General features: G+C 39.5%; 1 protein-coding gene across 1 annotated transcript in view; it reads left to right on the top strand.

Moving 5' to 3' along the window:
- LOC308105249 (uncharacterized protein) overlaps positions 1-27,651 on the top strand; it is a 319,910-nt gene that overhangs the window by 39,683 nt on the left and 252,576 nt on the right. The gene's annotated exons all lie outside the window — the stretch shown is intronic.

The following is a 27,651-nucleotide window of genomic DNA, read 5'->3' as shown; positions in this document are numbered from 1 at the left end:
GTAATTTATGCACATAAACTTGCACGTTCGGTGCGCATTTGAAATGTATTAAAATGGTAAAACGTACTATTTGTAATCATTTTAGGTTGTATTTCATCCATTCTGTTGAATTTAAAGTGTAATGACGCAAAATAATTTCGCGACACCACCGTCAGTCGCGACCCCAACTTTGGGAACCCCTGGTCTAGGGCTGCCCAAGGGCCCTGGTCCGGGTCTATAATCCCTCTATGGGCTGATGAATATGTGTGGATGCTTTAGAATAGGTTGAAAGTGTTTGCTGACACAGGAGAGGTTCAAACCTGAGCCATGAAAACATGGCCTGACTGCCCCACCTCATTGTATTAATGTGAAGCACATTATAATAAAACTTTGGCACATTAGGAGTCCACTATTACAGGGGTTCTCTAAGTAAGGTCCGGGGTACCCCAGGGGTGGGTTTCCAGGAGGTCCCCAGCAAAACATATATAATATTGAAAATAGCTGAGTTCACAACAACGCATCGCCATGCAAGATCTGCTACTTTTTAAAAAAGCTTTAACATTTTTGACAAATGTAGAATATCAAAAAAACAACAACATTCTAATATACCCTGAAGAATATTTTTGCATCGTGGCTACGAGCAGTGCGGCCTCTTCCTTTCTTAAAAACATTCTAACAACACAAATCTTTTATGAACAGAATAACAACACAAATCTCACCGGCACATATGCGTGGGAACTCACTTTAAACAAGCTTAGTGCTTTTATGAGTTATGCAGTTTAGTAGACCTTGTATTGTGAATTGTACTTCCATGTACAGTACTGTTTCTCATGTCTTACTAAATAAAGTACATCAATCAATCAATCAATCACAAAACATTTTCTGGAATAGGTTTGAGAACTACTGCACTAGTGAATGTCGGAGGCAAAAATATAATTTCTATGAACATGTCCATCACAAGGCAGCATGGTGATGACCCCTGTGTTAGATTAATCCAGGACGGGAACAGAACAGACAGACACATGACGATACTTAAACTTTAATCAGGACAATGTGTGAATGAATGACTCTTCACTGCCTATGCTGGAAATTTATATTAAAGGAGCACTTCACAATTCATTCATTTCTAATAATTTACAATTTAGGCATTTAGCAGACGCTCTTAATCCAGAGTGATTTACAGTAAACAAGGTAAACACGAGGTCATAGGCTGCATCAAATGCATAGAGACAGTGCAGTGCCTCCCATTTTAAACCTTATCTTCATATAACTGGTCACTAAAGCTCACTATAAGTCCGTCTAATCACTCTGTGTCTCATTGGTGGGCTGTGGACAGTTCAGAAACCTGCCTACCAGTGACATCATCAGTGGGGATTCCTCCTGGAAAGTTAGCATGCTGAAATAGAAGCCATTGTTCTTGATTCATTATGAGATTTATAGTCATATAATTATGAGAAATGATCTCATAGTTATGAGACACCAAGTCATAAGTAACTATGAGATACAAAGTCATTGCCTAATTATGAGATGCTTAATTATGAGATAGTGAGTCATTATTATGAGAAAGTATGTCATTATTTTTCCTTTCACCACATTGGTGGAAATGGGTTTCCATACATTTACATTGCCAAAGCAATATGGTAAAATAAATTATCAAAACTATAAGAAAACAAGAAGAACAATAAAATGTCTAGAGTTGTGTCACATTGCAACTAGCTTATGAATATTGTGTATTTTTATTTATTCATTTACGGTTGTTTTGAGTGTTAATGGAACAGACAGACAGACAGACAGACAGACAGACAGACAGACAGACAGACAGACAGAGTCTATGCACAGACATGATGCATGGAGTATGGTTGCTGTAGCCACCACTTGTCGATAGGGGGCGCAAACCGTTGGTTTTTAACTGCTTGGCAGAAACAACAAGGAAGAAAACACACCACCGTCCCATAGGCCGCAGGGATGGTCACGCTCTGATTGGCTGGTTAGCTGACAGGCTAATAACTATTGATAAATAAATGACTGTAATAACAAACTATTGGAGAAGATCATTAAAGTTTATAATAATGGGTCAGATAATAACTACAATGACACAGATGTGTTTGAGAAATGAAACGTTTATAAATATAATAATAATAATAATAATAAATAATGATAAACGAATTAATTACTCCCATTTTTAAATAAAATAATTACATTGAATAATCTCACACCAAGTTCAAACTTAGTCTAGTTAAAGCTTAAAAGGCTTTTAAAAAGCCATCCTTCTCTGTAGAATACACTTGTTGTGCAGAAAATAAAATATGTCCTCCAGATGGAAATTATTCTATATGCTCCACTGCGCCCCCTACAGATCTGCTCAGTATAAATTACCCTAGACCAGATCTGTAGGGGGCGCAGTGGAGCAAATAAAAAAAATTCCATCCGGCGGACATATTTTATTTTCTACCCTTAAAGTGTATTCTACAGAGAAGGTGGTGCTGAAAGGCTTCCCATCCTGGAGAATAGACTTTCAACAACACAAAACAGCCTTTATTTCGGTAAATAGCGAACTAGTTTAGTTTATTTTGACTAAAGACGGACAGCAGTTTATTTGGCTTTATTGCTAGTTTTTAGCTCAGAAACGAGGGTGACGACGGACCCGGTCCCATTCCCTCCGAGCTATGGTATCACTGGACTCACGCACGCACGCACACAGCACACAGCACACAGCACAGCACACAGCACACAGCACACACACACACACACACACACACACACACACACACACACACTGCAGTGATCAGAGAGCAGCTGAGGGACAGAGAGTGACTCAGGGCTCTTTAGTGTAGGTCTACTGCATTGTTTATTTCTCACCTCCAATGTTTTCAGATACATATTTTAATGTACTGTTTGAGTTTAAAACAAGTAATGCACCGTCTGACGTCATTTAGAGTTGATAAAGAACGTAGTAGACCAATTGTGTCTCCCTAATTAAAGTCAGGTGTGAGTGGAGGAATGTGGAGCTATGGGAATCAAACGGGTGAATAAAATCTAGATTTATTTATATTCATAAAGGTCTTATCTATGTCAGTGGTTGCCAAACTGGGGGTCGGGGTCCCCAAATGATGTTAGTGGGGGTCTCCAGATGATTAGATTAAACAACATTGTTTTCTCACTCAACAGTAAACAAACCAACATACAGTATAAGTGTATACAGGGTATCTGCACATTTATAAAGTTACAATTTAAGGACTTTGATGACCTTTTTAATACCAAATTGGAAAATGTGTCAAATATTACATTAGAAAGAGGCAAACATTGTGAAAATAGCTGAACCACAGGCTTGTAGATCAGCTATTTTCACAATATGTATCTGTGGAACCGAGTCAAACTCATGTCTACAATCCCAAGTGCTTGTCAGGGTGGGGGGTCCCTATTTTCATTTTTTTTTCAGCCCCCTCCCCAGGGGTGGAGTTGCAATTTCATGAAGGTCAGTCAAATGATTAAAACTCAATTTCTAATGAACACCAGCCAGTGGATACATATGACTGTAGCTTTAGTTGTATTAAAGCCCCTTTGCGTTTCATTATTATATTTGCATTGTTGCTCCATGTCGTTCTGCATGAACGGCAGCTCATAAGGGACAGTTAGTGCATGTTTGAGTGTCAGTACACTGCATAATGAGGATTCGTGGAAAAAAAACGAACTTTGGAGGTGCTAAAATAGGCGATTTTCATTTATACACATTACTCCATTATGCCAGGGGAAGGGGTCTCCACAATGGACAACAGGGGCTTCTCTGGAAAAATTCAACGGCCCTTTGTATGTTGGTGAGTGATTAGTGACACATCAAAGCAAACATCTAAAATGACTGGAATTCTCCTTTAATGACTAGTATTAAAATTAAAATTACAATTGTCTTTTTTATGTCCAATGTATTTGTATTTAAGTTCGTAAAGTTAACATAAGTATAACTAAATGCATTTGAAATTAAATAAAAAATGTTACTTTTCAGGATTCCAATTCAAAAATAGCAAAATAGCAGATCTACAAGCTCAAAACGTGGCACGCTGCGACACGTTTTAAGCTTATAGATCTGCTATTTTTGCTACTCTTGTGTGTTGTGTGTAATTTACGAAAAAAGTTAAAATACAGAGATAAAAGGTGTCTGCCCGACAGTATATGTAATGTGTCCCTCTGGAGAGAGTGGAATTATATAGTGGCCCCTCCTCTACATCATCAAAGTTGCATCACCCCTGATGTACAGTATATGTGTACCGTGCATGAAAGGAGATCAAGTGCTGTTCTCAGTCATTTAATAATGTATTTGTCTAAACAACAGCTGTGCATACTGTACAGGTAGATTTCTTTTTGGTGGGGCTTTTCTGCCTTTATTTTGATAGAACAGTGGAGATTGACAGCAAACAGGGTAATACATATTATACTTTTACTCCACTACAATTATTTGAAAACTTTAGTTACTAGTTACTTTGTAGATTTTGATTATTATTACAAAACACACATTAACCACTTCAGCCCTATATACATTTCAGCCATTTGAAAATAGCAGAGCATAATGAGTACTTTCTACTTTTGGTACTTTAAGTACATTTTGATACCAATACGGTTGTACTTTCTTCACTCAAGTTATTTTTTAATTCCAGACTTTTAGCATTGATACATTGCAGTATTGATACTTTTACTTAAAGCTGCTATAAGCGCTTTTTGGTGATTTTTGGGCAACATTTTAATGACTTTTTTTTAATTTATTTTTTTATCAGTCAATAATGGGTTAAATATGCTCCGAAAATATCTAGTGTGTCTGAAATGTGCAGCGGCCGCCAGGGGCCTCTAAACAAGTAGCCAGTGCTGTCACAGATATACTGCTCAGGCCCACCTCTCTACCCATGACACTGCGGAATATAGGCACCACCGAAGAATGTTTTTTTTTATATATGGCCTTTTTATATATTTTACGAACAGTACACGGCCTTATTCAGTGTACGTTGTGTCGTGGCTACAACATGCTGTGTGTGCAGCAGTCTGTTGGACTAACTAATAAACGAAAAAAATACAGAGATAGATAAATGAAATACCTGTCCAGAAGCAACACAGCAACTTCTGCATCTGTTCTCAGCCCTTTCGAGTCCCGAAGTTCCCTCCAACGAACAAACACATCTCCCAGATATATTCGTGTTTGGTCACGGGCTCTGTTGGTGTCCTTCTTAGAAGTCTTCTTTTCCTCCTCCGTCCTTCTTTTTTTTTACATACTTTGCAGTATATGCAGTAGTGGGCAACGGTTTTATCGCACGTTTCGGAAAATTCTCTGCCATTTCTTTCCTAATAAGGTTCAACTTCTCCGTAAAGAAAAAAGTAGACCACAGCACCGACAGATCAATGAGTAGAAAGGGGGGAGGGGAGGAGGAGCCGTTTGAGCTCAAGTATTCTTCTTCTTTTCAAAAGGGTGACGCTCCCTTGGCTCATTGGCGCATGAACGGTCCGCCCTGGGAGCTAAAATGATTGACAGACAGGTGTAACCTATCGGAAGAGAGGATACGGCTGTCTTCCTGATTGGTAGGTTTTTGCACGCCGCGGAAATTCTAGACCAATAGCAAGGATTTTGGGAAAACTGCACATTTCACACACACTAGATATTTTCGGAGCATATTAAAAATTAAAAAAAAAGTCATTAAAATTTTGCCCAAAAATCACCAAAAAGCGCTTATAGCAGCTTTAAGTATAAAATGTGGATACTTTTTCCACCACTGCCATTACATGACTTGACTTAATCACTCGACCATCAGCGCCCCCTGTGGTGGGAATCTTTATAACTTAAATTCTTTCCATGCAAGAGAGATGAGAATCTGTGAGGAAAAGTTATTTATTTGACTAGATTTTCAGGCTTTTCAAATCCAGCCTTATATATATATATTTTTTTTTGGTGTGACTATTGTCATGGCAGACCCCTGAAGAGTGTTGGAGTGTTGGAGCAGCCTCCCCCCCCCTAAAACATAATCATCAGGTATTATGGTTATACTAGGAGGAAGATGTTTTTCAAAAAAGTATACAGAAATTGTTAAAATTATGTTTTTATGTGGACACGCCTCCAGTTCATGAAGTATACCTGGTTCTCACCTTAGCACCTCCTCCACCACCTTAGCACCGCCTACCTGTCCTAGTCCCTCCTCCTCCTCCTCATGCCCACACCTGTTGTGTTATGATAATGAGGGGGAGGGTATGTTTTTACTATGTCACTAAAGCGCTGTTTCTCTATTGGCACGTTTGACCCTCAAGGTTTCAGCCTTCAGGTAGAAACTCAAAATAGTCAGAGAAGACATAAAACACCATAAAAACACCACCAGGGGGCTTAATGAAGTTCTATCAACCTCATAGACACATGAAAAACTGAAAAAGTGCAAAACCATGGCACCACCTCCTTTAATATAGGATGGGATAGGATAGGAGCTCTTACAGACAGCCACATTGAACAGCATGCAGGGTGGACAAAGTCTACCAAACACATGTTCTACAACATATTTATTCAGTTCTTGAAGGAGCATGAAAGGAGAAAGGTCTGGTTGGAGGACTGACCCTTGTTATTCTACTACTGTTCAGTATGGCCATATTGGACAGGACACATAGTTGCTTTATGTAGTCAGCTGTTCTCATATAATCATACACTTTAACACAGAGGCTCTCTACAGACAGACACAAATAACCCCAAACACACAGAAACCTGTCCTCACATGACACAATGCAGATTTCTCCCACGTGATGAAGAAAGGGAACTTGGAAAGAGTTTAGACAAACCACAAATCAGTTGACTTGTTTTTTCCAGACAGAGAACTGAGAAAAATAAACAAGGAACTGAAATCTCAACCATGTGTACCGTACATAAAAATATATCAAGTACTGTCATCAGTATTACAAAAGGCCCATATATAAATAAATACATGCATAAATAATTTACATTATTGTTGTGCATAGCACTTTTTAACCGTTTATCTTGCCTTTATTATCCATATTGACTTATTCTATATTTTATTCTATTATTTCATAATTTATCTTGCCTCTTTATTATGAATACTCAGTAGTCTTGAACAACGGCTAAGTAGATCTCATGCCCAAAAGGTTGCCGACCCCTGTACTATTGTATACAGAAGGTCCAGGAGCAGAAAGGACAGCAAAACTATATATTTAAACTTTCATGAGCAGAGGAGACTCTTGAGACTGTTTGGACCCCGAACAGAAGATCCTGTAGGGCCCTTATTGTCATCTTAAATAAGCCTTTGGGGCCCTTTATTGCTCAAGAGAACCAAACTTTGCCTGTTCATAAAATGTACCTCTGTATGTGGGGTCCTTTTGATTAACCTTCTGAAATTCAGGCTCGGGATCAGTGGGTCTCAGTTGGCCCAATGTTCTAAATCTAATGTTTGGCCTCAGGGCCCGACAGAACAGAAGAAGAACAAAACAGAACCCTCATCATGTGACGTTATATGGTCACTCAACCACAAGTGTCTTCTCATGAAGTCAAAATAGATCAATAAAACACCTTAATAAACCAAAACATAAATGTATGGTTGTTTCGGATGGAAATGGAATCTTTGAGACCCTTGTGACATTTCTTGCACTGTACTTTAATCGTTGTTGCTGTATGGCAACAAACCATTTCACTATATTTTCCAGAATGCAGGGAAATAAAAATGTATGACATGTTTGAAATGGAGGGGGGGGGGGGGGGGATGTGACGTCTGTAGGTCACATGACTTTCTGTTCCTGTCATTTGTTCACTTTTTGTTCCTTTTTTGACACACACAGGCAGAGAGGACATAGACAGCCACAACGTTCTGCTCATTTGACAAGAAAGTCTATGAATCAACATTTCTCCATCTGGAATGAAAGAAAAACTCAACCTGAGGTAAGTTATCAGTGATATTTTATCAATGAACTCACCCCACTGACATGCATTCACCTTTAACTTAAAGGTGTGAATCATGGATGGCAACAATGTAACAACTTAAAGACTAAGTTGCCACATTGTCTCCATCCATATTCACACACTAGGTTCATGACACAATGTTCTACCTTTTATTTGAAGTGATCAGATTCTAGATCAACAGTCCAACTCTGACATGCTTGATACATAAAGAGCTCTGAATCTGGGCCTACAAAACATGCTGTTTTCATGCCATGTCATTGTGTTATAGTGAATATCGTTGCTGTCGGGCAGAAACCTCTTATCTCCATATTCTAACTTATTGTGTTTCTTTTGTAAATGAATGCCCTACTTGATCATACTACAGAGTCACACACAATTATCAAAAGTAGCAGATCTACAAGCTCGTCATTTTGAGCTTGTAGATCTGCTACTCTTGCTATTTCTGAATTTTGAACAGTTGTGGACATGAGGTTTCCACCTGACAGATACGATACAATGTATTTTGTAATGGAGACCAGGGCCGGATTTAACATTGGGATAAGGTGGGCTGCAGCTGGGGGGCTTTTTTTATATGATCAATTTGTAAAGTAGGCCCTCTCCTCCCTCTCCTCTCTCTCCTCCCTTGGGTGCATACAAGATGTGTGTTGTTAAAATGTTTCAAAAACCCCAAAAAACAAGATTTTTCTTTTTTTGAAAATAGCAGATCTACAAGCTCACCACACGTTGTCGATTGTTGTAGATTGTCTATTATCAAATAGCCTAGTTACATCTTTTGCGCTTGTTTTCATAGACCTGGTAGATTATTTCTCTCGCAGAATCTGGCAACACTGCTGAGCTGCTACTGCAACTACTGTACAGTACGCTGCTGTTTATTGACCAAAATGCGCAGTTTGGGCAGTTTTTTATGTTTTCTGTTCTGTCTCAAATGTATTTTCCTTTCTTTTCTAAAATTAAGGAAACGCAGAGAACCAACAATTATGTCTATAAAAGGCCAAATCTCCCTAAATGTAGGCTAATGTACCAATAACTATTTTATTTTTGACCATGTAGTATGTAAGCACAATGAATAGGCCTTTCTTTTCTTATGGATTGTATCATGTATGTATACTGTAGGTTTTGTCTACGGCGTTTCCATAATTGTTGATAGTCTGATCTTTGGAATTAATTAGTCAGCATCACCGGTGCGAGCGGAGGAGGGGGGGGGGGGTGGACCCCGCTGTTGGCTGTTACGCCACTGTGTCTGACACCACAATAATGATTGTGCAACTACAGGGCAGCGCTCTGTGAATTTGTCTATACATATACATATCCCCCGTGTGTGTGTGTGTGTGTGAGAGAGTGTAGAGCAGGAATGGATATACAGTACATAAAGAGATTAAGCACAACGTAGTTTGTTTGAGATTTTCCTTCTATATCAACAGCATTCACACTCACGCACGCACTCATGCACACACACACACACACACACACATGCATGCGCACTATTCGAGTCAGACAGGAAGTCATGAGTGGTTGTGGTGTAGGCTGGCGCTTACGGTTCGTCTCGGTTGTTTTTCTCAACAACCTGCAGCCCTTCTGCTGAACTGACACTTTTTATAGGAAACCATCTTGACAAAATGACACCAAAACAATGTCCTTATCATTCCTTCAACACGTTTTAATTTGACGTCTTTCTTATCTTTTAAATAATTAAAATGTTCACTGTATAAATAATCTTGCAAAGACGCGGATACATCACATTTAATTTAATTTCAAATTCCACACTTGATTCCACAAAGGGCATTCACCCCACTGACATGACATGCATTCACACCTTTAACTTAAAGGTGAGAATCATGGATGACAACAATGTTGCAACTTAAAGGCTTTAAGTTGCCACATTGTCTCCATCCATAATGATACAGGACCTGTTCTACAGTTTGATCTGACTAACACCTCACTGAGAGGAGAAGAAACCACACAGTATTATACTGTTTTCATGCACATGTGTGTGTGTGCACGCATGCATGCACGCTCTCTCTCTTTTTGTCTTTCTTTCTTTCTTTCTCTCACAATGCAGACAACAAAGGGAGACAGAGACAGTTGCAGGTTAATAGCATTGATTGATTGATCGAATATTTTATTAGGCAGAAAGGTAAAAACAGCACAAGTAAAGTTAAAACACTTTGTCTAAAAGGTCCGTTCAAAAAAGTCCTTGCGGTCTTGTTTCCATTGAGGTCCTTGGTATTCAATTCATAAACATATAAAGTAGCACCAACAGTTCAATATCATCACCAAAAAAAGAAAAAACAAGTGTGAATATTTAGCTAAAGATATACCTAGCTTAGTAAGACACAGTAAGACACCCAACTAAACAGTTATAAGTGTATGAAAGGCTCATATGGAGGGCTCTCATTTGGCTTGTTTTCATGTACATTATTTTTCGTTGACATATCATGTGTGGACATGATCAGTTGTTGTGTATGTGAGTTAGTAGGAAACCAGTTTGACAACCTCTCTCTTTCTCTCTGTCTCTCCGCCTAGCTCACCACTGTAACGAACCAGGATAAAATATTTCCATAAAATCTGTTCATCTTGTAGGTTCTGTAATGAAACTGTTTAACCTTATTTATACACAATGTGTTAAGACTTCATATTAAGGTAGACATATTCACCATGTTCTGGTTCAAGGGTTGGCAACCTCTTTGACATGAAATGCCATGTTTTTATTTTCTTGATAGTCAGTGTGCCATAGCAACATTAAGTTTACTTATGACACATACAAAGTAAATGTTGTTTGTCCGTATACTTATATACTGTAATGAATGTTTAACTAATGACCATTAGACTCAGAGAGCATTCATCATCCAGTCAGAGTTCAAAGGTTGCATACCTGGACACATCATGTTTGATTGACTCTGTCTTGTCCGCCTGATCTTGTAAAAACCTCTCATGTTTAGTCTCAAAGTGGATGTTCAGTAAACAACATGTCTGTCCATGAGGGCTGACATTCACAAACATATATTTTAGCTACATGTCTTTTACCATTGTTGCCATTGTTCTCTGAGCCAGAACAGCAGCAGTGTGATTGCACAATCATGATGAGCTGGTGTGTGACGTAAGCTACAGGCTCCTATAGTGTATAGATCTACATACATAAAACAATATACATAGAACTAAATACAGTACAAAGATCTACATACATAGGCTGCATGGATATGAGAAAGGATTACCATGCAGGATGAAATTAGCATGCATGAGGGGACTTAAAATGAATTGAGTACATTAATTAAAAAAAAAAAATAATAATAATAATAATATATATATATATATATATATATATATATATATATATATATATATATATATATATATATATAAATGTATCACATTTATGCCAGTGTGCCAGTGATTACACACCCCTGTGCCAAAGTGCCATAAATAGCATAGGCTCTTTAATAATAATAACTATTGTTCTGCATGACTATATTGTACAAGTATTTTCGTCAATAACCTAATTACTGCTTACTGGTAATACGTTGTACATGAATTATGATCATACTTTGCTCAGTATGGGTCTATGCGTAATACCACAAGAATAGTTATTCTCCCTTCATAACAATTAATAAGTCAATAACACAAGTATTTTCTTATGTAACAAAACACAACTACTGTTAATAGTGTCCAAGTAAATATTTCTAACTCAGAATGTTCCCCATTCTAAAGTGAGGCCTTCCTCACAATTAATTCACTAGTAGTTATTTATTAACCCACACAGATTCTCTATTCTAAAGTTATCTCCTCTTCACTCTTATTAAATCATTATAACACACTGTAATTACTGCAGTTAATAGAGCCTGTTTATAAGAGATGGTTACACCTTGAAAACAATGGAGGTCTATGAGGTTTTAGTCACATTTCAGTGGTAGAACGGCATAGTCAGCACAAGTAGAAATATGTCCTTTATTAACAGAACACTTCAGAGATTGGGTCGCTGTCACGTGCCTTAACTACTCTGTCATCAGCGCCCCCTATGGTGGAAATCTTTATAACTTACAATACAAGGAGAGATATATGAGGAATCATTATTTTATTTGATAAGAGCTTCTTCACAGCCACCCTGAACATCATGCAGGGTGGACTAAGTCTACCAAACACCCTTGTTATTCTACTGCTGTTCAGTATGGCCATATTGGACACTTAGTTGCTATATGTAGTCAGCTGTTCTCATATAATCATACACTTTAACACAGAGGCTCTCAAGGTCATGAATAGAACCTAACAGACAGACACAAATAACCTCAAACACACAGAAACCTGTCCTCACATGACACAATACACATTTCTCCCACGTGATGAAGAAAGGGAACTTGGAAAGAGTTTAGACAAACCACAAATCAGTTGACTTGGTTTTTCGAGCTGACAGTGCAAAAAATAAATAAGGAACTGAAATCTCAACCATGTGAGCCATACCAAAAAATGTATCAAGTACTGTCATCAGTATTACAAAAGGCCTATATATATAAATAAATAGATAAATAGAATTATTGTTGTGCATAGCCCTTTTTAATCGTTTATCTTACCTTTATTAAACGGCTAAGTAGATCTCATGCTCAAAAAGGTTGCCGACCCCTGTACTATTGTATACAGAAGGTCCAGGGACAGAAAGGTCCCTTAAATGGTCATCTTAAATTAGCCTTTCGGGCCCTTTATTGCTCAAGAGAACCACACTTTGCCGGTTCATAAAATGTACCTCTGTATGTATGTGGGGTCCTTTTGATTCACCTTCTGAAATTCAGGCTCGGGGTCAGTGGGTCTCAGTTGGCTCAATGTTCTAAATCTAATGTTTGGCCTCAGGGCCCGACAGGCCGGTTCAGGGAACTAGCTCTGAACACACTGAAGAACAAAACAGAACCCTCATCATGTGACGTTATATGGTCACTCAACCACAAGTGTCTTCTCATGAAGTCAAAATAGATCAATAAAACACCTTAATAAACCAAACCATAAATGTACGGTTGTGAATGGAATGGCATCTTTGAGACCCTTGTGACATTTCTTTCACTGTACTTTAACCGTTGTTGCTGTATGGCAGCAAACCATTTCACTATATTTTCCAGAATGCAGGAAATAAAAATGTATGGTAAAAAAAAAACTCACATGACTTTCATGATTTTCTGTTCCCGTCATTTGTTCTCTTTTTGTTCCTTTTCTGACACACACAGGCAGAGAGGACATAGACAGCCACAACGTTCTGCTCATTTGACAAGAAAGTCTATGAATCAACATTTTTCAACTCTACCTGAGGTAAGTTATCATAGTAGGGGGTACTAAGCACAAAAAATGGCCAAATCGTTACGCGGCGGATAAAAGCACCAAATTTGGTACACGCACTCTTTAGGATGTATCTCATCATCTCAGAAGGGGTGCCCAAAATTTTGGACCCATTAAAGGGTTTTTTAAAGGAAAAATCAAAAATGGCCGCCAGAAATGACCCATGATTCCTAAAAGTTGATATAATTCTGACATTTTGGCTGATTGTGCTAAATATAACTTTTACATTTATAGTAAATAGACTGATATTAAAGGATTTGGCAAAAATAACCCATGAAAAATGTCTTAAATATTTTTTAAACAACTCTAAATGCCCAAAATTGTCTTAAAAACCACTCTGAATAAGATGACCTTCCACATTAATCCTTTTCTAAGTGATATATTGTCAATGCCAAATATACTTAATTGTTTTCTAAAACTTTTAAAAGACCCTATGAATGATTACCAATACATAATATATTGTACAAATCTTCATATGACCAGAGTCAAGCCCTCTATTGGGGCACAACTCCATAGCGTTTTAATGCCCCAAAAATGTAGGAGAGTGTGGGAGCAGACAGGTTCTCGTGCTTGGAGTGTGGGAGCAGACAGGTTCTCGTGCTTGAAATTAAACAAAGTTGCAACCTTGTGCGGGAAAGCAGAAGATCAAAGACACACACACCAGCACCCCCCCCCCCTTAAAAACGGTCTGGGGGGCTCACAAAAGCCTGAGTAGACGATAAAATGACCCAAAGTTTTTTTGAAAGTGAAATATCCCTTTAACATGTTGTCCCTGCTACCTGCATGTCACACAGTTAACATGTTGTCCCTGCTACCTTCATGTCACACAACAGTTAACATGTTGTCCCTGCTACCTGCATGTCACACAACAGTTAAGATGTTGTCCCTGCTACCTGTATGTCACACACCAGTTAAGATGTTGTCCCTGCTACCTGTATGTCACACAACAGTTAAGATGTTGTCCCTGCTACCTGCATGTCACACAACAGTTAAGATGTTGTCCCTGCTACCTGTATGTCACACAACAGTTAAGATGTTGTCCCTGCTACCTGTATGTCACACAACAGTTACGATGTTGTCCCTGCTACCTGTATGTCACACAACAGTTAAGATGTTGTCCCTGCTACCACTAAGTGACTGTCACTTCCTGTCACTTCCTGTTTCAGATTATTTTGGGCACCCCTTCTAGGATGTGTTAGGATGACCCAAGGGACATATGTGCCAAATTGTATGCTTTTTGGAGATTCTATAGGCTTTTTGAGTCAATCGCCAGCACTGTAGGCGGCCATTTTCAATTTAGTCAATAACTCACTTCCTGTTGAAGACTTTTTTGGGCACCCCTTCTAGGATGTCTTAGGATGACCCAAGGGACATGTGTGACACATTTTATACTTTTTGGAGATTCTTTAGTTGTCTTTTGAGTCAATCGACAACACTAGGCGGCCATTTTCAATTTGGTCAATAACTCACTTCCTGTTTCAGAATTTTTTGGGCACCCCTTCTAGGATGTCATAGGATGACCCAAGGGACATGTGTGCCACATTTTATGCTTTTTGGAGATTATTTTGGTGTCTTTTGAGTCAACGGTCAACAGTTTAGGTGGCCATTTTGGATTTTGTCCATAACTCACTTCCTGTTTAAGATTTTTTTGGGCACCCCTTCTAGGATGTTTTAGGATGACCCAAGGGACATCTGTATCAAATTTCATGCTTTTATCCGCCGCGTAACGATTTTTCACTTAGTACCCCCTACTATCAGTGATATGTTATCAATGAACTCACCCCACTGACATACATTCACCTTTAACTTAAAGGTGTGAATTATGGATGGCAACAATGTGGAGACTTAAAGGCTTTAAGTGTTATAGTGTATATTGTTGCTGTCGGGCAGAAACCTCTTATCTCCATATTTTAACTTGTTGTGTTTTTGTCTAAATGAACGCCCCACTTGATCATACTACACTACAGCGTCACACGAAATTATCAAAAGTAGCAGATCTACAAGCTCGTACTTTTGAGCTTGTAGATCTGCTAGTCAATTCAATTCAATCTTTATTTCAGACCCAGGAAGATCCATATCACAAGAATACAACACCACGCAATAAAAACAGAAACAATAAAATAAAATAAATCAAATGTATGCAAATAGCCCACATTGTTCAGTTTGTGACATACAGACATGTGATGCCAATGGTTCCACAGTCTAGAGGTGAACCTGACAGAACTGTGTGTGGGGTCCGTTATTACAGCTACTTTGGCTATTTCTGAATTTTGAACAGTTGTGGACATATGAGGTTTCCACCCGACAGATACGATATAATGTATTTTGTAATGGAGAACAGAGCTGGATTTACCATTGGGATAGGGTGGGCTGCAACCGGGTTTTTTTAAATGATCAAATTGTAAAGTAGGCCCTCTCTCCTCTCCTCTCCTCTCCTCTCCTCTCCTCTCCTCTCCTCTTTGTAATGGAGACCGCAGGGCTTATTTTTTTAATGATCAAATTGTAAAAGTAGGCCTATATAGCCTGACTGGTGAAATTGGTAAATCGGGTGAAATTGGTGTTTTAATGTGTTTCATTGTGACAATCAGTTAGTCTCACATTCTATTAAAAAAGAGAGTGATGAGGCAGGCACTCATTAATGCCCTACATTATAGTTTTTCATTCTCAGTGAACGGCCTTGCTTTTTCCTCATGTGCTTTAAATTATACCAGTAATTTGCATGTGTCATAATGCCTAGTTTGAGTAGTTGTAGTTTATCATTAGTGTGGTAGGGGGTTCTCACCAATTACTCAAGCCCAGGGGCCTCTACCCCCTTAAATCTGGACCTGATGCAGACATGATACATACAACTACTGAACTACAGTTTGAACCACACAGTATTAATTATACTATATTCACACACACAAGCACACAAATGCACAAATACTCTCCCTCTCTCTCTTTTTCTCTCTCTCTCTCTCTCTTTGTCTCTCTCTCTCTCTCTATAGCTAAATTCCAATCCCCCAAACTCGGTCACTCGCTCACTCTCCTTGCTTCCTCCACTCGCGCCTAAGCCCCGCCCCTGCGAGGAGCGAAGGATTATTTGTGAGGACGGAGTGGTCGACCGGTTGGCCTCACAGGATCGGAATGCACTCAAGCGTCATTTCATTTCAAAGCGACGGCAAATTCCGCGATCACTTATGACGTCTCACACAGCTGGACCAGAGCCGTGGATGAAAATATACATGCATAGAATAATATGCAGGTATAGAATTATACACAGGCATGCAATGCTCATTTGGTATGTTCTTGCACTCTATAATGACGTGACGCGCACGTCGCTTAACACCTACACTGCAAGTCACACAATGGACAATTGATATGCATCTAGGCTTATTCTTAATTCGCTAGGTGTGAGTCGGGAACCTTTGAAAACTTTGTTGAGGTGCGAATTTAAAGTAGTTTTAAATCTATGCGTGTGCCTGCGCAATGCTCCTGGTCAAATAGGTTCCGGCACGGCGTGCAAGGCAGTCCAGTGAGCATTGCACCCCTGATTATACAGAATATAAGAATAGACAATTCATCCATGTGGATGGCCACATCGTTATCTTTATGGTTACATTGTTGTGCAAGGCCATTTATTCCTGAAATAGTGACTGAAGTGCCAGGATGAGCAAACTTACATTTATGAATTTAATCCTGACCTGTCCCTCTTTTTGCTCGTACAGTCCCCAGAACCCCAGTACAAAAATATACTCCATGAAGTGTAGATGTGTGGCAAAAAGGAAACGTCGCAGCCGAGGGGCGCGCAGAACGGTGGATGCATATTTATAGCAGAAACAGGTTCACATTTAACTATAGCCGTACTCATTCAATTCTGAACTGATTCTTAAAATTAAAAATTCTCTATCAGCTGTGAAGGGTCTTCTTTCATGTGTATCAGTCATGATTCTTTCGCCATCAAACAATATCAAGCAAAAGGGAAATATCGGCGGGTCCTTCTTCTCCATCGCGCTGCTCGCGCACCTCTCGTCCTAAAACACCCTCGCCCCGGGTCTAATCCGGCGGCCTCGGCCCGTGAAAAAAATGGGGCAGTGTGTTTTAGGACGAGCGTTCTGTTTCTCACCCGTTTTCTTTTCTTTTTCTTTTTCTTTGTCCCAGAAGTTAACAATGTTAACATAATCTTTGTCACAGTCATTTATAGTAGTCCGTTTGCCATTGAGGCATGCACGAAGAGAAACTATCAGCTTTTGAGACAGAAGAAGTGTGCACAATCTATTATACATTGGAAAGATGAAAAGCCATAATTTCCCCATGTCATTGTTTCGCAGTAAACACAACAACAACATGTCACTAACAACACAATTTATGGGTGGCGTAGGCTACTTTTCATTGCTCACCACACATTTGCCTCATCGGAGCATAATTAATTGCACAAACTCACAACATTGCGGTCGACCATGTTGTTCCCTAGCGTCACCGCCGACCACCGCCGAGCACAACCGAAACACCGCGAGCCGGACAACATTTCGGGTACACCATTTTGTTCCCTTTAGTTTGAGCACCGACCACCGACGCAGCCGCCATTGAAATCTCCCCACAATAACAACACACGCGACCACTTCGCTTCAACCCGCGCCGTTGCTTTTACTTTAGTCATGTCTCTATCACACCACACTCACGGTAATATGTCCGTCATTCACGTGCCATGTACATCCCAAAGACAACATTATCAACAACGCTACAGTATTCACGGAGAAACAACGTTGCAATCCGTGAATAAGCAATCCGCTCAGTGAATTCTCCTCCAGAGAGAGAGAGAGGAACGTGTACATTATACTAATGTATACTAGGGCTACAATATCTACTTTGTAGATAATGATTATTATTTCAACACATATACATTATTAACCACTTCAGCCCTATATACTTTTCAGCCATTTGAAAATAGCAGATTTACAAGCCCACAAGGCGTCGCAATATATTACTGTCCAGTTGCCTGCGCCTCTCATACGTATTATTATATATATTACTAGAGGTTAGGGCCGTGTATATATATCTTCTACTTATTATATTATTATACATATATATATATATATATATATATATCAATTACATATTAAAAGGTGTCTAGAGCCCCGTGCGCGGCTAGCGGGCCGGGCGCCCGGACCTCTAGTATATTACAATGTATAAATTATAATTGTATTATGCTTTATATACAACGCAATAAAGCCAGTGGCTTGTTGCGGTCTTCTCAGTTAAATTATCAGCTGAAGCTCTATAATTCAGCATTATGAAAATGTGTGACTTCGCTTTTTAGGTGTGTGTGTGTGTGTGATGTTATGATAAGTGCTTTGGATAAAGGCACTATAGAACCCCTCCCCCCTCTTCACCACAACAGTCCTGCTAGCAGTCATATCAGAACTAAATAACAGCACAAAGGGTTAACATTGTGTTGAAGGTTTATCATCTTTTTATACTCCTGTACTTTACCTGTTGAACTGTTGACTTCATTTATTGTTTTATTGTGTCATTGACTCATTTAGTTTTCTGTCTGTATGGGTTTTACCATCACACTATAAACCTTTGAAAGACGGGGTGAACCAATCACTGAGTAGTTAGGATGAGGACCATGTACTGTAGGCTCTAATGTCTGACAGTGAGTCCCTGGTTCAATTCCTGGGCCGGCTGGGTCATTTGCTGCATGTTGCTATAGCTGTGGAAAGTAACCAAATACTGTTATTTTTAGATACTTTTACCTAACTTGAGTATTTCCATTTTTTGATAATTCATACTTCTACTCCACTACATCTCAGAGGAGAATGATATTCTTTTTTACTCCACTACAATTGGCGGCAGTGGCTCAGGCCTCAGGGGTAGAGCAATCTGGGAACCCAGAGCCAGTGAGAATGAAAAACAGCGCCCTCTGCTGTTTGTACTATCTCTCACTGGCTCTGGGACAATGACGACGCTGCACCTGTGCGCAAGGAAACCAGGGTTTTAGTCTGCCTTCACGCTCCACTTCCGGGTGGTGCGACTATGTTTTCATTCCCACTAACAATATTTCTACACGGAACACTAACACCACTTCTCCCAGAGAACATGGATCGTTTTGGTTATAAGCCCACTTGTTTCTATGATGAAAGAGCAAGTTAAAATGTGAATATCTTTCCGTGGTTTTGTCTGCTCCGCGGACGCTATTGTTAAATTAGTTTCGGCTTGTTTCGAGTAGGGAAGGATCAGCGGACACGTAAATCCCGCCCACTACATTTGATTGGGTAAAGCGCGGCCTGCTTCCTGATCTGAAGGCATGCCCACACCCACACAGTGCGTACACGTTATGACGAACCTTCACGACAGATTCCAACGCAGAGCAGAATCTGTTCTTGAGAGATTAGGGGTAGAGTGACCGGGTAGAGTGAACTGGAAACCGCAAGGTTCCCAGTTCGATCCCGGGCTGGGGGGCTCCTCCAGAGTTAGTGTGGAAGTGTCCTTGAGCAAGACGCTGAACCCCTAATTGCTCCCGATGAGCAGGTTGGTGCCTTGCATGGTTTCCTCCGCCGTCGGTGTATGAATGTGTGTGTGAATGGGTGAATCTAATGCACAATCTATGTAAAGCGCTTTGCACCATTTACCATTTACAATTACTTGAAACTAGTTACTATTTACTTTAAAGATTTAGATTATAAAAATGTACAATATAATTATGACTAAACAGGTTGAAGTCAGTGAGGTGGAGCGGTTACTAGGCTCTCTTCCTGATAGTTAGTTAGCAGGCCTAGATAACATGGATAGTACATTGCTGATGATGACTTTTGTTGGTATCATAGCATCTCCTATCTGTCATATTATTAATAGATGTTTGTTTGGATGTGTGCCTATGTCCAAAGATTTGGAAGGAGGCTAAGGTTATTCCTTTACCTATAAGGATACCAAATCTGCTTTTAATGAAGGGAACTTTCAGAGCTCCTTTACGGTTTTGCTTCTCAGTTAATATCTTGTTGTTAATGATCAAACACGTCCCACGTGGGTTATGAGTCAGTGTGTAGAATTCAGTCTGCAGCACACACACACACACACTCTCTCATACACACACACACACACACACACACACACACACACACACACACACACACACACACACACACACACACACACACACACACACACACACACACACACACACACACACACACTTTTACCTGTTTTGAGCAAAATCATAGAAAAGTTGGTGCATGCACAAATTAAAGCCTATCTTATATTTTTGTATACCAACACCTCTGCTGCATTTACAGTAAATTAGCCTTTATGAATAATCAAATATTTTATTTAACACTGTAAAGTATTTTTGTCTTTTAGTTTTTTGTATGTAATTGCAGCCATTTTTATTAGTTAGGGTTCAACATGTAGTGTACTGACATTTAATCATTTTGTATTTGTAATTGTATGTTTTTATGTGGACCCAGTAAGACTATCTGGTTGCTATGGCACCAGCTAATCCTCAATACAAACAACAACAAAAAAATCAAAGCATACATGAAAGCACATTTCAACTACAAAACAATTCAACGTTGTTTGATTGTGGTGATGTCATGATGATTAGGTCTATACAGCTTGTTTATTTTGAACCATTATCTTAATGTTCTGTCGTGCTGCTGGTGGTCAGGTGTGGGTTTATAAGGATCATCCAGTTTAACAGACTTTACAGTAAAACAGTCAGGTCAGTACAGTACAGCTGGTCAGAACAGTCACTTTAACATTGTTCACTGGTTATATGTGATGATATTCTTCTATCACTCTTGTTCTCTAGAGCACAGAATGAGAGACGATTCATCCATGTTGTTGAACACTGAGAAACCCTGATCACACTGAACAGGAAATACTGACGTCTCTCTTATCAAACCAACACAGAAGTGAGTGAAGGGCCACACATTCTACAAATGAAACTTGAAACACATAGTGCTGAATGATGTTAAAACTGCATGAATTTGGTAGACATGCCAGACTAGTTTACATTAAGGTACTTATTTTCACAACAAGAATGTTCTGTTACAAAATGTTGTTCCTGTAAATTGTTGTTAAAACATTATAATTTTTTCACAGCTGTACTGTACTCTATCACCCCGGTGTACTCTGACCTTACAATCACAGGTCACTGATAAAACACATTGCATTATGTTATAAATATGGAATCAAGGTTGACTGTTTCACTGTTACATTATAAACATAAAACATTTGAGTACATATGGATGGAGGAATGCACAGATGGTAAATATGAATTACTATTAATTGGAGTCGAGTTAAATAATTTTTTCTCAAAACCATTAACATACGGCAGCCTTTTAGAATGTGCATGATTTAGTTTTTCTTTGAGGACTTGGCGGGCCGGTTTGAGATGGTCAAAGGGCCAGGTCCGGCCCTCGGGCCGTATGTTGCCCATGTGTGCCTTAACGTCAGCTAGTCTTCCTGGGGTCCAAGACATTAAAATACATTAACAAAAATATATAAAATATCACAGTGTATTACAAAAAATCCTAAAAACAGCAACAAAAAAAAACATTTTATGAAAGTCGATTATCACATAAAAAGAGATACCAACAGGGATACAACAGATTTAAAAAGTAGCACTATCAATCTGGTATGTAAGAAAATATGTTATTGTATGTTTTGAGTGTACAGTATATGATGTCAAAGTTTCCTTTTAACTCTCTCAGTGCCACGCCCCGACATATCCCGAGTTTTTCCCGAGTACCCTCAGTGCCAGCACGAGAAATCCCGAGTTTTTACTTTTGACTGTGGTCGCGCTATTCTGTATATTTTTCATGATCACTTTCGCTTCCTGACTACATTAGACTCACCCGGAGCCGGATGTAAAAAAAAAAATTTCATTTCCGGGTCACGTTGTTTTTCTCCGGTGATTTTCGGCCAGAATAGGGAAAGTCACGGTTTTTCACACGGTATAAAAAGCGAACGGAGAGGTCCACGTCTACTCTCTTTGGTATGGGTGACGATCAGTCATCGTAGTCGTGTATCGCATCGTAATTTAGCCTGATCAACGATTGTCAAAAATGTCAACATCCGGTTAGGACCGGATATGACGTGAGCCTGTTTGGGAGGGGGCGAGTGAGCCAGCGAGATCATCAATGTGTCGATTTGTTGCTCTCTACTGGTAGAACTGTATTATGGGTTTAAAACCCCAATCAGATCATTTATTTGAATGAAAAATTACAAAATTAAAAAATAAAAAAAAACGCAAATTCCTGGCAGTTTGGGAGTACTTTATGAAAATACTCTTGGCACTGAAAGAGTTAAAACAGACTTTTTCTCTGGTGTTACGAGTCTCACTTGGAAGACTATTCAAAAGTACAATTGACCATAAAACGCAGCTCTCTTCATGGAATTGGACTTTGGTCGAGATAAAGTTATCTTTCCATCACTCGCCCCACGAGTTAAAGTGCTGCTAAATGTATTTGAGGTTTTCTATACAAAAGTTGGTGAAATGTTTTCAGTGTGTAATACTATGTATCAGTACTTTATGAACATTTCACCACATGTTGGAGATATATTGAGATGCATGAGAGGCAGCAGTGGCTCAGGAGGTAGAGCGGCTGGTTGGGAATAGGAAGGTTCCTGGTTCGATCCCCAGCTCCCCCTGGGTTAGTGTTGAAGTGTCTTTGAGCAACACACTGAACCCCTAACTGCTCCTGATGAGCAGCTTGGTGCCTTATATGGTTTCCTCTCTGCTGAATGGATGAATAATGAACATTGTAAAGAGCTTTGGATAAATGATATATAAAGTTACCAACAAGTCCAACACTCCCCGCTTACAGGCGCCGCCCCCAGCCCATAGGAATACGTGCAGTGACAAATATCGCCCTCCTCCCCACCCGGCTTCCCTCCCTCAAACCCCAAACATGGGCCAATTGTTTTCGTAAAGACGCTCAACAAAGCCGGATTCACCACAGCTATTTACTGTGCATACAGCACATTATTTTCTAATGATGTCATGTGTTCATACAGTATGATCACATGTTATTTATGTCATGTGTTCATACAGTATGATCACATGTTATTTATGTCATGTGTTCATACAGTATGATCACATGTTATTTATGTCATGTGTTCATACAGTATGATCACATGTTATTTATGTCATGTGTTCATACAGTATGATCACGTGTTATTTATGTCATGTGTTCATACAGTATGATCACATGTTATTTATGTCATGTGTTCATACAGTATGATCACATGTTATTTATGTCATGTGTTCATACAGTATGATCACATGTTATTTATGTCATGTGAACATACAGTATGATCATATGTTGTTTATGTGTGTAGGAATCTACTGTAGTTTAACAACCTCACTCTGTGTCTCCACCCAGCTCACCACTTCATCTGACCAGGACTACAAATCCAAGGACTACAAGGACCATGAACAGACAGTATTAATGACAGGTAAGGACTGCACCAGAAAACCTTTTATATTGAACAATAGAACTGGGTAGGCAACCTTAGGCATGGGTGCCACCATTGGCACAGGAGAGGATAATCACTGGCACACTGGCATAAGTGTGAGAGAGAGGATGTTTCTTTTAAATTAAAATGTATGTGAAAATGTAGTCAATCAATTTAAGTCCCCTCAAATCTGTATGCAATTTACCTCCAGCACATAATCCTTCCTCCTATTCCAATAAAGGAGAAATGAAGTTTTATTGAATAAAAGCGATTATTTGTGCGATTAGACTTAACATTTAATTTAATGTATAAGATTAGCTTTTAATAGGGAGCTAAGGAGGTGTCATTCACTGCCGCCGTTTTTCCTTTTTCTCCTTTATACATATAATGATGACACGTATTACTGTGTTATTTTTATGCTATGCTGATGAATTGAACACATACAGTAGTCACAATGGAAACAAGTCCCCAGGACTTTTGTTGTGTTATCCTTTTAGCCTGAATGTCTGTCTGTCTGTCTGTCTGTCTGTCTGTCTGTCTGTCTGTCTGAGTGGGGGTCTAGGAGATAGGTGGGTTATTGATGAAGAAGATGGAGTGGGGGTCTGGGAGATAGGTGGGTTATTGATGAAGAAGATGGAGTGGGGGTCTAGGAGATAGGTGGGTTATTGATGAAGGAGATGGAGTGGGGGTCTGGGAGATAGGTCGGGTTACTGATGAAGGAGATGGAGTGGGGGTCTGGGAGATAGGTGGGTTATTGATGAAGAAGATGGAGTGGGGGTCTGGGAGATAGGTGGGTTATTGATGAAGAAGATGGAGTGGGGGTCTAGGAGATAGGTGGGTTATTGATGAAGAAGATGGAGTGGGGGTCTAGGAGATAGGTGGGTTATTGATGAAGAAGATGGAGTGGGGGTCTGGGAGATAGGTGGGGTTATTGATGAAGAAGATAGAGTGGGGGTCTAGGAGATAGGTGGGTTAGTGATGAAGAAGATGGAGTGGGGGTCTAGGAGATAGGTGGGTTATTGATGAAGAAGATGGAGTGGGGGTCTAGGAGATAGGTGGGGTTATTGATGAAGAAGATGGAGTGGGGGTCTAGGAGATAGGTGGGTTATTGATGAAGAAGATGGAGTGGGGGTCTAGGAGATAGGTGGGTTACTGATGAAGAAGATAGAGTGGGGGTCTAGGAGATAGGTGGGTTATTGATGAAGAAGATGGAGTGGGGGTCTGGCAGATAGGTGGGTTATTGATGAAGAAGATGGAGTGGGGGTCTGGCAGATAGGTGGGTTATTGATGAAGAAGATGGAGTGGGGGTCTGGCAGATAGGTGGGTTATTGATGAAGAAGATGGAGTGGGGGTCTGGCAGATAGGTGGGTTATTGATGAAGAAGATGGAGTGGGGGTCTAGGAGATAGGTGGGTTAGTGATGAAGAAGATGGAGTGGGGGTCTAGGAGATAGGTGGGTTAGTGATGAAGAAGATGGAGTGGGGGTCTAGGAGATAGGTGGGTTAGTGATGAAGAAGATGGAGTGGGGGTCTAGGAGATAGGTGGGTTAGTGATGAAGAAGATGGAGTGGGGGTCTAGGAGATAGGTGGGTTACTGATGAAGAAGATGGAGTGGGGGTCTAGGAGATAGGTGGGTTATTGATGAAGAAGATGGAGTGGGGGTCTGGGAGATAGGTGGGTTATTGATGAAGAAGATGGAGCGGGGGTCTAGGAGATAGGTGGGTTACTGATGAAGAAGATGGAGTGGGGGTCTAGGAGATAGGTGGGTTATTGATGAAGAAGATGGAGTGGGGGTCTGGGAGATAGGTGGGTTATTGATGAAGAAGATGGAGCGGGGGTCTGGGAGATAGGTGGGTTATTGATGAAGAAGATGGAGTGGGGGTCTGGGAGATAGGTGGGGTTACTGCTCTGAGTAATGATTATTGTTGATATGACACAGTGACTTATCAAGAACATAAAAACATGGCACTTCATGTAAAAATGGTTGCCGACCCTGTATGACTATATTATACTATTGTAAAATGATGCTCATTAAATAAATGTCTTCATTAAATACAAATGCATCCTATTGGAAGAAGTCAGTGAAGACATATAATGTATATCAGGATTTGTCATGGTTCAGATTGGGTCTTTGGGGGCGACGACACACAACCATAAACATGATCCATCCACATCACTACTGTCAGTAAACAGTAAATAAAATACAACATATTTGTTGTGCCTGCAGCTTTCTAAGGCTGCTTGTATTTTCAGTGAAACTTTATTTTGAAAAAATACGTTTGGAGCTTTTATTGGAAACCCTATGTAAGACAATGTGTATTCACCTTATATTCCTTTTATTGTTCACACGTCTGAGCTCTTCATGTGGTGGTTAATGTGTGCCCTCTAGTGGACATATGAAGGAATGTACCAACAACAGAATGTATCCTTCTCACAATGTGTTTACCTTTTATTTGGCAGAAGGATGTTAAATACACTTGGTACCGAATTGGTATGTTATAAGGAAGGACGTAATACGAACAGGAAGTTCTGTTAATGTCAGTTGTTTTCTTTTTGTGTAATGCGTCATATAATCCCATTATGGGATGGGCCAAAATGGTGGCATGACACGAAAATAAAAATGTAATTCATTCATTCATGCAATATGTAGAATGTAGGCTACAATAGAATCATAAGAAAATTATGACTTGGCTGAATGTTTTAACTATGTCTATTTGATGTGAATTTGTTATATAATTGTATTAATTTGCAGCAGTTTGCCATGGCTCTGCAGGAGCCTGTAAGAGTGTGTGTGTGTGTGTGTGTGTGTGTGTGTGTGTGTGTGTGTGTGTGTGTGTGTGTGTGTGTGTGTGTGTGTGTGTGTGTGTGTGTGTGTGTGTGTGTGTGTGTGTGTGTGTGTGTGTGTGTGTGTGTGTGTGTGTGTGTGTGTGTGTGGTTTTTTTTTTTGTTGTACATAGTGTTATATATTGTTTTTGGCTGTTATTTGTAATGATATTTGAACTGTGGTGCCACTATATATGCCTATGAATTAAATACCAAGGCCCTCATTGGAAACAAGTCCGCAAGGACTTTTATGAACGGACCTGTTAGACAAAGTATTTTAAATGTAACTGTGCTGTTTTACATTTTTTGCCTAATAAAATATTCAATCAAAAAAAAAAAAAGAGTGTGAGTGAAACCACTGGAACGATCAGCACCACATTTATTCTACAGTTTGCAAGTGTATGATTGTACAACAATGCTAAAAGGATAACACAAAAAAAACTGAGGGCTTGTTTCCATTGTGGTCCTGTGTATTCAATTAATCAAGAAATAGATATCATAGATATGCCATAGATGACTGACATCATAGACCAGCCATATGGAAGCCACACTGTAATGAAATATGATAGAGGGACAGTCCGCCATGTATGAACTGTTATACAACAACAATGTTACGTAAATAAAATAAGATACATGCAGGATACATGTATATAGAGGACTTATAATGATATAACTGTACTTCAGTATCAACAATGACATGTTGTGATGTCATCAGTTGTACATGTGTGTACTAGAATGTGTACTTTGATCCACAGCACATGAATGATTGACACTTTCCTCTTGATTGACAGGAATCACTTGTCAGTGCATGTTGACACTGGAGGAGTGAAGTTTACAGTCTGGACTCATTTCTTCAACACTTTAATAAGGTAAACACTCTGAGTGACACAAAGCTTACTAATCTGTCAACATATCATTACTAATGTCATTAAATGAAGTTACACAAGTGTTTTTATAGGTAAACACATCAGATGATAGTAAATGATGGATGTACAGTTTACTGTACTGTACAGTCATCCAGTTATGAACTGTTCTCTCTGCTAGTGTGTCAAACTGTACCAGAGCATCAGACTCACCATCACTTTATGTCTCCTCAACATTAGACTAATGAAATAAAATAATATAAACTATAACAGCTCTCAATCCAGTGACTGACTGAGGAATGTTGATATTT

The sequence above is a fragment of the Gymnoscopelus braueri genome, assembly GCF_963280865.1.
Source record: "Gymnoscopelus braueri genome assembly, chromosome: 17".
Taxonomy (NCBI): domain Eukaryota; kingdom Metazoa; phylum Chordata; class Actinopteri; order Myctophiformes; family Myctophidae; genus Gymnoscopelus; species Gymnoscopelus braueri.
The sequence above is the reverse complement of the archived record's forward strand: the minus strand, read 5'-3'. Positions and strand labels throughout refer to the sequence as shown.